The sequence below is a fragment of the Hydractinia symbiolongicarpus genome, chromosome 8 (assembly GCF_029227915.1).
Source record: "Hydractinia symbiolongicarpus strain clone_291-10 chromosome 8, HSymV2.1, whole genome shotgun sequence".
Classification (NCBI taxonomy): domain Eukaryota; kingdom Metazoa; phylum Cnidaria; class Hydrozoa; order Anthoathecata; family Hydractiniidae; genus Hydractinia; species Hydractinia symbiolongicarpus.
In genome coordinates, this window is record NC_079882.1 from 25,921,938 (window position 1) to 25,930,373 (window position 8,436).

Consider the following 8,436-nt stretch of genomic DNA (forward strand, 5'->3'; position numbering starts at 1 on the left):
TCAGTTACAGTGATGTTGAAATGACCTTAGTACCTGATTTTTATGATTTATGCTTTTTTGTTGATGAGAAGCAAAACTAAGATAGCCGTACTGTGGGTTTTCTAATGGTTATGAGACAGTTTCACAGAAAACATACGCATCTTTGGTTTAAAACGTTGACTTGACCTTTTCTTAAATTCTTCGACCTTCGTGTCGTCTGATAGGGACTATTTCGTATGGCCGATGGGTTAAAAGGTGCAATGAGCAAACTTTCGAAGGCTGTGTACTTAGTTACGGATTTGTAAGATTTGACCTACACCTTGTGATTAAATTTATAATATTTATGACTAAAAACTGTTATTCTCTTCACAATTTTGATCAGGATTTCAGTCGAAAGTTATTACACAAAAATCATAATAAAGCCTAGCTCCCAACCCGTACTCCTGATCATACCTCTCTGATATATATTAGAATCCAGGATCTTAACCACTGCTGTATCGTTTGTGTTCAAGTGTAAATGTTCTTGCATTTAGTGGGAAAAGTGAACATAAAATCGAAATCTTTTATTGTGCAAACAAATCTATATTATAATACCCATATACGCCTGTCTGTCTGCAAAGTGGCTACCAATTTTTCTTTATTCTTTTCGTGATTTTTAAAAACCAGGGGGTTGTTTAATCGAAAATCTCATTATTGATTAAAATAAAATCGAGAAATTAATTTATTACCATAAATAATTTAATTATTTTAATTTAGCAATCTTAAATAAATAAATGAATTCAGTGCTTGAAACGAACGCCTTATTTAAATACGCCCATTTTTAATAATAATTACCCCTGTGATCTCAATTGCCAATTCCGCTCGGGAGCCCCAGAAAACAAATAGGACAGCTTTATTATTTTGTTTTGACCGCTCGCACGTAGTATACCAATCAAAAACGCCTAATTCTTTGAAACACCAATTCAAGATTTTCGCGGCCTGGCGATGCTAACGTAGAAACATGATGACGTAGACCATTTTAATTTTGAAAGTGGTCGTGGCCAGTGCTGAGTTTAAAGGTCTGTTTGACCTTTTCTGTCTTCTAAAAGCTTTTTTTTGCGATATTTGTTGTCTATATGTTCTTACATGTTAAAATAAATATATTGTCACGTTTTTTAGCCATGTACAAATCTTAAACGCACTATTTTTTTGGATTTAGCTAGGAACGAAGATTTTTTAGGATCATTCTACAGCCAGCCAGCTATAGCTACCCTTACTTATTACTATCCAGTTTGGTATAACAGCTTTTTAACCTAGCCAATATTATTTATTTTTATATCGAAGTTGTGTTTATCTAGCTCTCCTTAGCTACCTTTGGATAAGTGAAAGAAGCCAATGTATTGTTTGGCTGCAACACAATTCTTAATTCTTATGCTAAATAAATGCAATTAGGCAGCTCTCACTTGTATTACTATTATGAAAACTTTGCTGCAAAATAAAATTGCTGAGTATTTTTTTAACTGAACAAGATAACAGCAGGCGGTTTCCTAACTTTTTTTATCCAAAGTCGTAATGCAGTTTTTAAAAAATGGTGTTACGCCTATATACTCATATATACTACTTATTAATTGCGTCACAGATTTTTTAAATGTTGGGTAACACTTTTACTTGTGGCTTACCCGGCTAGTTTATTAAAAGGATACAAACTAATGCTGTGTGATGCACAAGGTATATTATATAATTATATGCATATAAATTTAGTCGAGCTGGCTTTCGATATCTTTGTTAATCAAGTAACATATTAACATATTAATGAAGCGTAACATTAATTAGTGATAATTAAAAGCCGCGTACCATATAATTCTTGTTAAAAGAAATCGTAATAAAGCTCTCCCATAGTTACAATATGACCTCATACATAAGTCGGAAAAAAATTAATGCAGAGGAAGGTACAATTACATTATTTGCACGGTGTTTAAGAAAAACTTATTTCGTCACAATTTCGATCTAGTTGGTACTTTAAACATAATGGCTTTACATACGTAATTATAAAGTCACTATGTCTAAAGAAATTAGTTACGGTTTACTTTTGATTTGTTTTTGTAACAATTTCGTATGGACGGCTTCCCATGCGACGTAATGATTGTTCATTGAAAATAATGGACATGCTCGAGCAGGCTGGTAGCTAAAAAGATAAACAACAGGCTACACTAATTTACCGCAATTAAAAAATTCAATTTAAAGAGGAAATATTCCGTTAAAAGTTTGTAAAAATTTTTTTTAAAAACAGAGAAATTTATAGTTGAAAAATCACTACTAAGACCTCTTTGGCTCTTAAGAAACATAAATTTTATTAATACTTATTCTACCCGATGCGATACTGCTTTATTACCTTCCACTAAAATACACCTGGCCTTTTGAAAATTGCGTAACATAGCTAGTTTGAAAGCATTTACACAACATTTGGTTACAATTGTGGCTTTGTGTCTATTTTGACTACTAATCAACATTAGTATCAGATTTAATTCATTGTGGTTACGCTATACGTATTACCTTACATCGATTTTTTTACTTGGGTCATTCCTATCATTAGCTATTAAACGAAACTTTCTATTACTGAACGTGAAGGTAACCAAAAAATGATGGATGACCTGCTTATTACTCAGAAATATGTTTGTATGATGAACTAACTATTTTCAAACTTCTTATGAAATAAATTCTTTAATTTCATTAATTTATTTACAAAAATATTGAGACTATGGCAGTTTTTTACTCTTTTTTTAAATATGGAAACAAGTAGGCCCAGCAAACAGCGTAGTCACTCTTTCTAGCACGCCGCACACCAAAATAATCCATGTCGAAATCCACAAAGTTGTGAACTCACTCAAATAGCCTAAAATTGCATTCCCTAGTCCACTCTGAACATTGGAAACGTCCACTCCGTACAAATTTAAAAATATATGAGTCTACTAAGGAAGTAGCCTACACAATTACTAGTGGTGGCAACTTTGAAGTTAGCTGTTTTGTAGATGTGTCAGTTACAGTAATTTTAAAATGACTTTCAATGACTTTTATGTCTTATGTCTTATACTTCATTCCTTTTGTGAGCTGTGTACTCAGTTACGCATTTGTAAGAATTGGCCTGGAGATTTTGACTAAATTTAAAAATGACGAGAAACTGTCATTTTTTCCACAATATTGATCAGGATTGTATTCAGAGTCGCTTTTAATTCTATAATTTCAAACAGGCAAATGCTTTCTTTTCTTTATTACATCAAAAGCATAAGAGGATAATACTAAAAAGCTAAGAAATGGGGTTCAGAGGGTCAAGAAACCCATAAAACTGTATATTTTGAAAGTTACTATACAAAAATTACAAGGGAAGCCTGACTTTCAACCAGCACTCCTTGTCACACCTCTCTGAAATAGATTAAATTCCAGGATGTTAACCACTACTGTATCGTGTGTGTCCAAGGTAAACGTTTTTGCATTTAGCATAAAAAGAAAACATAAAGTCGAAATCTTTAACAAATGTTTGCTCATAGTCAGAAAGTGTTTGTTAGATTCGTGAAGCATCGACAGCATCTTCTGACAGCAACACAAATTTGCACTTTTCTTCAACCAGTAACTTCTTAGTCACTCCTTCTCTTTGTGCATTGCTTAGTGGATATTCCTTACAAATTCGTGTAGCCACTTTCTTTCTGGCAGCGTAATTTGAAAAATATATGGAGAATTTATTTCATCTCGACAGCGTAACTTTCACAATAATCCGGCGGAGGAATGTTTTTGTCCAATTCGTCTGTTAGACGAGAACACAAGATTCAGAGATGTCAGATAGTTTCTACTCGTAAGGGAATCCTATTCTCGTAACCCAAATGCGGTGTTTAGTTGCCTCGCTCTTGGAATTTTCTAAACGGGAAGTTATTCCTCCATCCTTAAGTTCATAGATATGTGTGATAGTAAATGAGACCAAATAGGAAGAAGAAGTAGCAAAATAAGTGTCAACTTTTTTGCATGTCCGTGTAAATGTGTAAATATTATGCTCTCACTAAAGGCGGGTTTACACTTCATTTGCCGTAGTCGGACGAATAAGCGACCATAAATCTGCACATGCGCAATATTTATTTTTAGCATACTACGTAATTTTCTCGCATTCGTCGCGGTAGTTGTAATAAGTTCAACTACCATGGCGAAAGAGAATTTATCAACAAATCAGATCCCGACACAATTTCAAAACAAGTTTTATAATTTTATAATAAAACGAAGTTGACATGAAAGAAAAATGTAGTTTTTTGTTGCACACACATTTGCACATATTTGATGCAAACATTGAATCTCTTATTATTGTTCAACGGCTTTAGCCGGTAGATTTTTAAAATTTGAAAATGGGCTCCATTTTTTCTACCGAGACTAGTGAAGCACGGAAGGATACCAGTCTGGTGTAGCGTTACGGAAATTATTAGTTTTTGAGTGTTATAACAGGTTACTCCGTTGCACAAGGTACAAAAACCTATTATTTTACAAATACATCATTTGACATCATTATTTTATGTTTACTTGGTTTCGCCAGTACCAAGCTACAACGGTTGTTTGTTATCTTTTAAGTGATCTGAAATTTTACGAAGCTAGATTTGCATTTCGTACAACGAGTACAACAGGCTAAAATTCGTTTTAAAAAACGAAATAAATCAAAAATAGTTGTTTTTATTGCTTTTTACGTTTTATTTAGGTTTCATAAAAGCAGTGTTTATAAATTTAAACTCTTTTTTTCTACCTCTTTCATATTTTTCATTCTTTTTTTGCTGTGCCAGTTAAAATGAAAAGGTGCTCACGTTATTAATTATTAATAACGTGACCTTTTTTGTACAATTACCTAAAGCAAATACTCCCCTGTATAGGAAAACTAAATCAGTAGTACGCCGTAGAACTTCCTGCCAAAACGGCCGGTTTATTAAGTATAATATTGAGTATAATAAACGAAAAAATGGGTTAAAATGTCTTATTTGTGATGCACCGTTTGATTTTTTGGCGCTAGCGTGAACTACATTCTTTTGTTCGCAACGAATAGATTTTCCTCCTCATTCGATCGATTACGACGAATGAGTGTGAACCCACCATAAGCATCGTCAATAACTTACTTGGGTTTACACATTTTTTGAAAAAATCCTTCTGGCTCTGAAGCTCTGAAAGAGAGAACAATAAATCTCATTAGGTTTTTTACTTTTGTACAAGGTAAAAATATTTTTCCCAAAAATTCGAAAAACATCGGTCTAGGGTAAAAGCATCTTGTGACTTACTGTGAAATATATGTGGCATAACCTCTAACTTGCATTGATCTTAAAAAAATGACATCTACACATTTTTATAAAAATGGAAAGACATGGCTGATGTAACTACTCAATTAACTGAATTTATAACAAATGAAAAAAAGGCTGGCATATGTTAACATATGTAGTTATTAGCATAACATAGAAGCAAACTTAACAATTTTAACATGACATTTGAAGTTGACATTTGATGTAACAGACGGGGGATAGATAAACACACTTACTTGGAGCTGAGGTGACTATACTCAAAGACTTACCACTGGGTAACGATGTAACTGTAAAGTTATATTTAAATCCAAGACGAAAGTAAACATATTTGGTAAACTCTTAGTCCTGACAAAGAAAAGAAATGTAGATAAATATATTTAGCGCGTCACTTTTTAAATATAGCTAGTCTATGTTTAAAAACATTGTTTTAGCGAACATGTTATTGCTAATTAAATCCCCAAATTCTAAAATTCGTCAAGTTAGTTATGTTTATTCTTTCTTAAAAATAACAGGATAATTACTTCTTTGTTGAAGTTGAAATGTGCTTTTTGTGCCCAAATTGTCTGTCATTCGCAACAGATGTCCCCAACAACCTAAACAAAACGAAATCCACTTGCTACATATATCACAATGAGAAATGTTGTCAGTTGTTCGACATACTGAAGTTTTTATATATATCTAATTCAAATCCCGCAAGGACTAAATATTTGTTTGGATTAAACGCATTTTAGATAACTTTTATTTCTTCTTTTAATTGTTTTTTAATCTATTGATTCAATTGAGGTTCAACTTGTTTTTACTCTCAAAGAGCAAGATTTGTAACACACTTCACTATTAACTTTACTGAAAGAAAGTAACCGGGCAGCGTAAAGTTCAAACCTACCTTAATCTTTCATGGTAGCTTGGAATTTTTTAAAGGTTTTAGGAATTCGTTTAAAGTAATTAAAGCTGGAATCGTAACTATCCAAGAAATTGTCTGAAGCGCTTAGCATATTAAGGTTTTGTTTCGACATAATAAAATGATGCATTGGAGTAACAAACTACTAAAGAATAGTTGTATTATAGAATAAAGGTATTACCTTCCAAACTACTTGAAACTAAATGGTCAAATTTTCAGGAAGAAGACAATATAATTACTGGACTTTGGACTATTGTAAGCCAAGAAAAATTGTATTCTGGAAAGTTAGAGGGGTGGCACATCAAAGAGAGTTGATCTGTTTGAAAAAATACTAAATTTCCTATCTGAAGTGATTTTTTAATAATCTCTGCCCTTCGAAAATCACTGGACTCAAATAAACAAAGGAATAAATGTATCGTAATTGCCTTAATAATCTCCTCTTAGAATTTATGCAGAAGAGAACACACAACCAATCGAAAATGTAAACAAATAAAGATTTTTGCCAATGGGACATGTTCTTTTGGCTTGGTCAATTCTTTAAAGGAAAAAAACATAATTGTTTTTCACCCAGAATTGGCGTATGATCCTAAAACACAAATCCTTTACAAGCGAAATAGCACGATTTCTTAATTCTTGACGTTAATTAATAGGCACCCTAAATATGATTTGCCCTTGTTGTATAAACATCCCATTTTCAACTTCGTTTCAGCATTTTTAAAATAGTTCAATTTTTAATTTTTGACACTAAGTAACTCAGACCATTGATATTTCTTTATGCGAGTTGTCAACGCTAACCTTTGATGATGAAACCTGTATTTAATACTAACCTTGTTTTAAGATATTCCTGATTGAAATATATTCGAATTTTTTCCATCACCATCTCTCGCATATACTAATGCCCATGTTTTATGAATTGCTTGTGTGCAGCTTGGATAATACATGTTACATTCTGTCAACTTTTTAAGCTCACCAGGTGTCAATCCCTTTCCTTCACAAGAAAATTAAATAATTGAGTGTATGAAATATAATAAACACAAACAGGAAAAATTAGACCTTACCTGAGTTCACATGGGTTTCTATAAACGTATCTTTCCTGCATACTGTTGGTACAACAATTCGTACAAATATAATGAAGGTTTACATACCGTCATGGTATTACTCTATAAATTTCCTTATTGCAATACAAAAAATTCTTTAACCTGGGAAAATTTAAATTTTAAGCTAGAAAATTAACAACACCGTTGACTCTCCTTAATTCAAAAACCTCTATAATTTGAACAAAACTTTGACTGTCCTTGGGAAATTCTCTCTGTGTGTGTGCAAAAAATCTTATTTTGTTTTTCCAAAGACTGGCTATTTTATCACCATCAAATTTTGTTTGTTTTATTAATGTGTCACTAACAAGATCCTTAACAAAGTTCTGTTAACTTGCACGGCGCGAGTAGTAAATTTGACCATAATATTTTAAGAAAAAATCAACTTTCTTTAATTCCAATTTCTCTCGATATTCAATTTTAATGAGATTAAAAAATTAAACACCTTTTTTGATACATCATATATTTCCTCGCCCTAAATGTACATATATTGGTATTAAACAGCTACACTGCAACCTCGCTTACTTCTACAAGAAATGTGATGAAACATTAACCTGTAATACGATACATACTGAAATAAAAAGTTGCTTACAATAACCCTAGGTGACGAAATTGCAATTTTAAAAAGAACAAGAAATATTTAAATCAGCCTGTAGGCCATCTTGTTTGATCTAAAGTATATAGTGAATGTATTGAATGCAAATTAGGTTATGAAATGTACACGTAAAAAGGGCACACAGAACAAGAAAAAAAGAGCAATGAAAAAAAAGAGAACTTTGTACCTAAAGTATTAGATTACAAGGATAAGAGTAAAGGCACTGACGTCAATAAAGAATACTCAAAGATTCAAAGAGAATCATATACAACAGAGAGAATTCTTTCTTGAACATTATTTTTCTTTCGTATAATAAACCATTTAGTTTCCAAGATGGTTGTTCAACTGATCACACAATCATTTAGTTGAATCAAGACATATTTTTTAAGACTTTGGTGTCTCGTATTACTTAAGAACTACCTCTTTCACAGAAAACAAATTATTTCTTGTAATGAGAAAAACAAGAACTGCAGGTTAACTACTAACTACTTGTTAATGGAGCACATCAAGGGTCAATCTTAGGACCTTCTGTTGTTTCTTATTTATACCAATGTTGTATTTAGAGCATCCAGAGAT